The following is a 6935-nucleotide window of genomic DNA, read 5'->3' as shown; positions in this document are numbered from 1 at the left end:
GTGGGTTTGAAGTTCCGAATTTGAAAAGTTCCGAAATGCTTAATTTCGAGTTAATCGATGGCGAGACTTGAGATAAAGAAGTCAAACTTTGAAGAAACAACAAAGTTTCGATAGAGTGGAATTCAAAAAATCAAAATATACTCATACAGCGTAGTTTACTCAACGAGTGGATGTAAAAAATGAGAAAAATATCAAAATGGTAAAATTTCACTGGATAGGAAAATTTTGAAAATTTCCCGACGTTCTTTGCACCGATTTGACTTGTCAGGATTTATGGCATTTGTCAGGCATAGACGTGAAAATGCAAGTCGAGAGGGCACGACTCGTTGAACTCAGAATCGCCTAATTGGAAAATTACTCGACCCAGAGTTCGGTTTCAGATATATAAGACGTCAAAGGGTCTCTTCGTGAGATCGCGTGTCCCAGCACTTGAGTACCTCCTCCTATCCTTTCCCCTCATTAGACATTAGAGGGTATAAGTTGACGATACGACGTTGATTAAACGATTATATTATTATACCTAGTCTTAATGTCTGATTTCTCGCTGAGTGTTCAAGAGGCTCTCGCGACCAATCAACGAATCCTTTGAGAAATGATCTAATCAGCGCAAATTCTGAAGACTTGATTGTCCGTTTCTCTCTCCCCCCCCCCCCCCCTTCAGCTCGCACGTGCTGCTGCCTCTTCATCTCCATCTCCGTTAACTATTCAACTTGTTTTTTCAACTTTGGACTTACTTACTTACTCCTATGGGCTGCTGTTCAATTTAATACGATAAATGAAAATCAGACGTAATATTAATTTGGTTTGCAAATAGAGAGAGAGATAATATCGTGAAAGCATCGATAAATATACATTGTATGTATTATATATATTAGGGTGGCGCAAAAAATCCGACTGTTTTTTTTTTTTTTTGAGTCTTGTGTGACAAAATGTTAGTTTTTGATGTTTTAAGAGCCCACTACAAAGGACAGATCAAAAAAAAAAAAATTGAAGAGGTCGCTCCAAGTTTTTTAAAAAGTCAAAAATCGTCAATAAATTAAATTTAAAAAAATTATATCTTCAGTGTTTTGTTTGATTTTTAATTCATGTCGTGGTGTATTGTTATCGATTTTTTCTTCCTAAATTGGAGAAAAAAAATTTATGAAATTTTAATATGAATATTAAAAGGTCGCGCGAAAAGATCTAAAGAAATGCACCAAAAAGTTGAAAAACAATTATGAGCAACCTTTCAAAATTCAAATTTTGAACTGAAACTTTCTGAAACTTATTTTTTTTTTGTCTATAAAATTATACCGTAACGAGAAAAATTTTTTTTTTTTAAAAATCGATTTTTGACGATTTCTGACCTTTTAAAAAATTTGGAGCGACCTCTTAAAAATTTTTTTTAAAACTGTCCTTTGGAGTGGGCTCTTAAAACATCAAAAACTAACAGTTTGTCATACGAGAATCGAAAAAAAAAAAAAAAATAGTCGGTTTTTTTGCGACACCCTAACATACATATCGGTATATTACACGTGCATATAGGAACTGTCGGGAAATCGTTAGCGCTGGCGAATTGTCTTACACAGCCTTAGACGCGGACAAGAATAATATATAGAGCGGGTGTAGATAAACTAGCGCAAATGACTCTGCACTTACCATATTGAGTGTGTACCAGGAGGAGAGTCGAGAAGTCACCATACACCTCTCGCGTTACCCCGAGAGCGCAGCGCGCGCATAAATTTTGAATTTTCATTCTGGCGCTATGAGGCAATTTTCAAACCAGCGCACACCGCGCGCTGTTTTCACAGGCGATAAATCACTTCTTCGCGGGTACACGTGTAGGTAAAAGCCACGCGTGTTAAGCAGCTGCGATATAAACGGACCTGAATACACGTCCGCAGATATATATTGTCAGCCTGGTGGTGTGCATATTGGATCGAAAAATAGTTATCTATAAATTAGATTTAATCATTGGTTCGGCTTGAAGCTACGGTCAAAAATAAGAGACGATTAATGGTGGTCAACGGTTTAAGTTACATCATTTTAATGCTTAACATATTCCGCAGCTGCGGTATATCCTGCCGTTAGATTCGAGGCGAAATTTCGATTCGATCTAGCGATAATTAGTGCATTTCGAAAATGATTGATTCTTTTTTTTTTCTTCTCCTGTTTTTTCTTCTTTCATACTGCAGACTCAGTAGCGTTGGACACTAAGCTTAAAATAATTGATGCATTAATTAATGGAACACGATTCGATTGAATCGGTGAAAATTAATCAATTAATCGGTTGTTTCCTTTTTTTTTTAAAACGGTGCAATTAAAACGCAAATTTCGTACATTTCAGTACGTAGCCTTAAAAGTGGAAAAGTTTTTTTTTCTAATTTATTGTTTTATTCAAAATATTTTTTAATTTCAGGTGAAAATATTCATTCATCTTTCACTTATTATATCAAATAGGCACTCAGTAAGTAAGGCAATGATAAAAATTGTTTAATGAGTAAAAACCAAAAACCAATTGAGTTTGAAAAATGAAATTAATCGATTATACTCGATTCATTGGGGGAAAAAGTAATCGATTTCATTGAAAACCGATTATTTTTCCTCATTCTTACGGTGCAAAGTCAAAGAGCATGGGAAAGACTATTGCAAGTGTCAATTCTTTGCGAACAGCTCAGACATCCGTCGGTGATTGCGAGCTGGATTCAAATTGCAGTTAATGCCACGTCCTTATGCAGCCTACGGGGTCGTAAAATTTCACAATAAAGTGTAATAGACCGTTTCTTGCGGAAAAGTTTATACACCCAACTCCATTTGCTGGGAATAATCGTATCAGATTCCAGCACCAATTCCGTTCTAGTTAAGTGCTTTACACTCATTTTACGACGAAATATACACTGTAGCTACAAATTGTGTTGCTTATATCGCTGCACCGCAATTTCAAGTATTCCGCTGCATCATCCACTCGATTCTAGATTCCACACGCACAAAAGATTCTTGCGTATTACAATTATTTTTATTTACAAACCGCTTGGGAGTCTGAAATATATGGAATGCAAGTAATATCGATACCGGATGAATTTTAAAAAATTTCACTCCACGATTCACTCTTTTCATTCTCTCATATTTTTTTTATTTTATTTTATTTTTTTGTAATTTTCTGCGGTATATCCTTCGTTGTTTAGGATTGCTAATTTAATTTCCTCCGCTGACTGTATTCCATTAAAACCGCTGATGCGTTCGTGTCAGTAATAATTATCAATTAAATTTTCAACAAGTATAATCGTGCAGCTTAGTTTTTAGCGTTATCGCATCGCGTGACGAGGCTTCAAATTTTTTCGGGACCATTTCCTGCGCGTAACGTTTCATTGTCAGTGTTCAGCAAAAGCCGAAACGTTTGTTTGTTCAATTGAAGTTGTAATATAAAGGATAAGAAGATGAAGAAGAATAGTATAGTAATAAAAAAAATTCAACGATCGGTTATACGTGAAACGCGACGAACGCACTTTGTAAACGTGAAAAAAAAAAATAACCGTTACAATAAAATTAATAAAATATGAAAAATACCGCCTTCTGGGACCGATGTTTTATATCCCTGTCTCAGGGGCCAGACCGGTGATCAGGGTCCGAAGAAAAAGAGAGAGAATGATCGGCTTGCCAACCGGCCACATGAGCTCTTTCGTTCGGGTTCGTTTCGAACCGCACATATAAACGGCACTTCCGTGTTGTTCGGCTAATGAATCGCCTTTTGCTAGAGGCTAGTCCTGCCTTCTGCACCCTTCGCACTCCCTACCGAAGGATATACTGTCGTATAATCGCAGGTCGCGTCGTTGTGCAGGGCTTGACTTTTTATTTATTTATTTATTCATTTATTTATTTATATAGGATTTTTTTTTTTTTTTTTTTTGAATTTCATATACATTTTGCACGCCGGTATTTATAAGGAACTTTGAAACGATCATCCCGCTTCTCATACTCACATATTTATGAGCCTCCTAGCTAGCTGTACCTTTCTAGGGTCAGATTCTATCGCTCGGATGGTGTCACGAGGTTCGGAAGTACGGTTACACTTCAGCTGATCACCTGAATCTTCTGTTCCTATTTCGGGTCCGGGTTGAAAGTTCGAATTTGTAAAGATCCGAAAGTGCCAAGCTTCGAATTTTTGCTCGCGAAATTTGATGTAAGGAAATCAAACTTCGACGAGACATCAAAGTTTCGAATTTTTCCAAAACACAAAGTTAACTCAAAGTTACTTTTACCCGGAGGAACTTTTGATTTTGGAAATTCATTTTAGAAATAGAGGAAAATCTTCTCAATGTATCTCAGTTGTTTAAAAAAAAAAAAAACTCTGAATTCAGTCATTTTCTTTGTTCTGAACCAGCAACATGTCTAAGATTTGGAGTAAACTCTAATTTTGGAAACTTTTTTATTATCCAGACACATCGTTACAGTGAGTCAGTTATTGCAGGAGGTCCAGAATTAGTTTTTGAAAAGAGAAAACATTGACCTTCCAGTCTCTACCACGCTTATACTTTTTTTTCAAAACGAATTAACGGCAGTTATGGAATGATTAACAAGTAGTTGCGGATTTCGCGGTAGCAGGTCGGCGGCAGCGATGAGTTTCTTACTTTCCATTTCCACGGATCGGGGCTTTTATCCTTGCGCGTCTCACGCGCTTTGCAGAAACCTGTTGAATGCGGGAACAGAGGAAGCGCATAAATCCCTGAAGAAGACGGCAAGTAGATACCTTATACCTGGTCTCCGACGAAGGAGAAAAGCGTCGCCGACGACGCGTCCACGTCGCGTTCAACATTCCGCTCGAGGGAGAGCCGACGATGTCTTAGGAGATTTAAAACGGAACTCCTAGGCATCGCCGACGTCGTACCGTCGCGTCACTATTTCCAACGGTTTATCAAACCTCGGTGAGGCGATACAATCGAAGGTAGTAACCTTAAGCCAAAGGTTCGTATGAGTAATGGTTCCAGAACGACCCCTCGGCCTCATCCTGCAAGTTTACGAAAGAATTTTTATACCTAGAATGAAATGGACACGCACCTTATAGAAAAGTTTAGTACCGGCGGTGACTGAATTTGAAATCATATGTCAACTTTCGATACCGAAAATTTATTATCGATGAGATGTAGATTCTTTGATCGATTTGATGAAACTTTTTTGTCGGAAAGACGGTTTTATGAAAACATACTTTTCGGATTATAGAGGTTGGAAAACGTGAGGCTTTCGTTTAAATTAGAAAAAGTGATTTTCGACCGAAATAAATAATTTTCTTTTCACGGCATGGGCATTGAAAAGTCCACTTTTTGTGGCAGTTTTCGTTCCGTAAAGTGACGCTTTATACGGCAGCGAACAAAGTTGCGGAATAAAGTCTTTATTCCGCAGTTTTGATGCGCAGTTCGAAGTGCGCATCCCAAACTGCCGAATAAAGTAGCTTCGTCGAACAGATCGCGACATAACCTCACTCTTCGTTTTGCTTTTCAATGCCCATAGCGTGAAAAATATTGTATGTGGCATGCCCGTAAACCGTTTTTTGGCTCCGATAATTTCAGTATTCGCTTCCGGCTCGCCTTCAGCTCGTCCTGAAATCTTTATCCTTGCCAAAAAAAACAGGAGGCTTATGGGCATGCCACATAAATAGTTATACATCACATGGCGCTTCAGCTAGTTTTAATTCCCCTTTTCAATCGCATCCCGCGATGATAAACTGAAAAATAGATTTAAAAAATCCTAAGATACGATCAATCAATTTCACAACCTCACAGAACTCGAATGTTCAGCTTATTATTCTGTGTCTGAAGCCGAGGCTCTTCGAAAGCTCCGCGAGGTTATAGTTGAGGGCTCGAACCGTGCCCCGAAGGGGTTCTTTCCAGTGCGGAGTGTAAAAACGATTTCACGCCGGCGCATTTATAACCACAATTCTAAATGGCCAGTCGAAAAATGCCGAATGACTTGCGTTGAAAAGGCACGGAATGATTTAGGCACCACCGGATGGTAGCTTAAGTACTTTGCCAATTTCTTTATACCTTTGCAAAATTTTTTCGCTTCTTTTTCCTCTTTCTCTCTCTTTCTCTCTCTCTCTCTCTCTCTCTCTCTGTTTCTATTCCTTGACTGCGCAATCGTGCACGGGTCTAATATTATTTAAAATATTGGATGGAACTCTGTGCAAACTGTGGCAGACTTGATAAAAACTTCGGTGAAAATTTTCTCTCATGATTTTCTGCATCATTCAGTTTATTTTTGAATAAATCGTGTTTGTTTCTGAAAATGTTTAATCAGCAGGTCAGTTGAAAACGAAACGTGGGTAATTGGGATTGAAATTCCGATAATAACCGAGTTTAAAGAAGAAAGCAAATTAAAATGCAATCAAAAATTCCTTGCGCATGCATCATCGTCGCGGAAAATTGAAATTTTGTTTCCAGACACATACCTACTATCACAAAGTAAATCCTATTGAGAGTAATCTTTCGCGAGTAAGATCGCTAAAAAAGTAGACGTATTTTAAGAATTTTTATAATTCGATTCCATCCGTTTTTTTTTTTAATCCAAGGAATATACATTAAGGTATATTCAGTAATTTTTTCAGTTGTTTTCTTGCTTAAATTTAACACCTTTTTTAGACTATAAAAAAATAAACAATCGAATTAAAGAAAAACTCAGTTCAACTCGAACGAGACAAAGTGTATAAAAATAAAAAACAAAATTTCGAGATATCCAAAGCACGGACTCGGAAACGCAGTTTCGAGATAATCGAGTTTAAACTCCGACAATTCTTCGGATTTCATTATACAATTTCCACACAATATTCTTCATACTTGAAATTTTCAGAAACATGATTAAAAAGATATTCGATTTCTGAAATATTCTACTCAGATGTACCCCCTTAAGTAAGTCCTGCAAATTTTCAAAGTCAGATGACAAGAGCACCCCTGCATTGGTCCCGC

This window comes from Diprion similis, chromosome 3 (genome assembly GCF_021155765.1).
Source record: "Diprion similis isolate iyDipSimi1 chromosome 3, iyDipSimi1.1, whole genome shotgun sequence".
Classification (NCBI taxonomy): Eukaryota; Metazoa; Arthropoda; class Insecta; order Hymenoptera; family Diprionidae; genus Diprion; species Diprion similis.
This window is presented reverse-complemented; position numbering follows the sequence as displayed.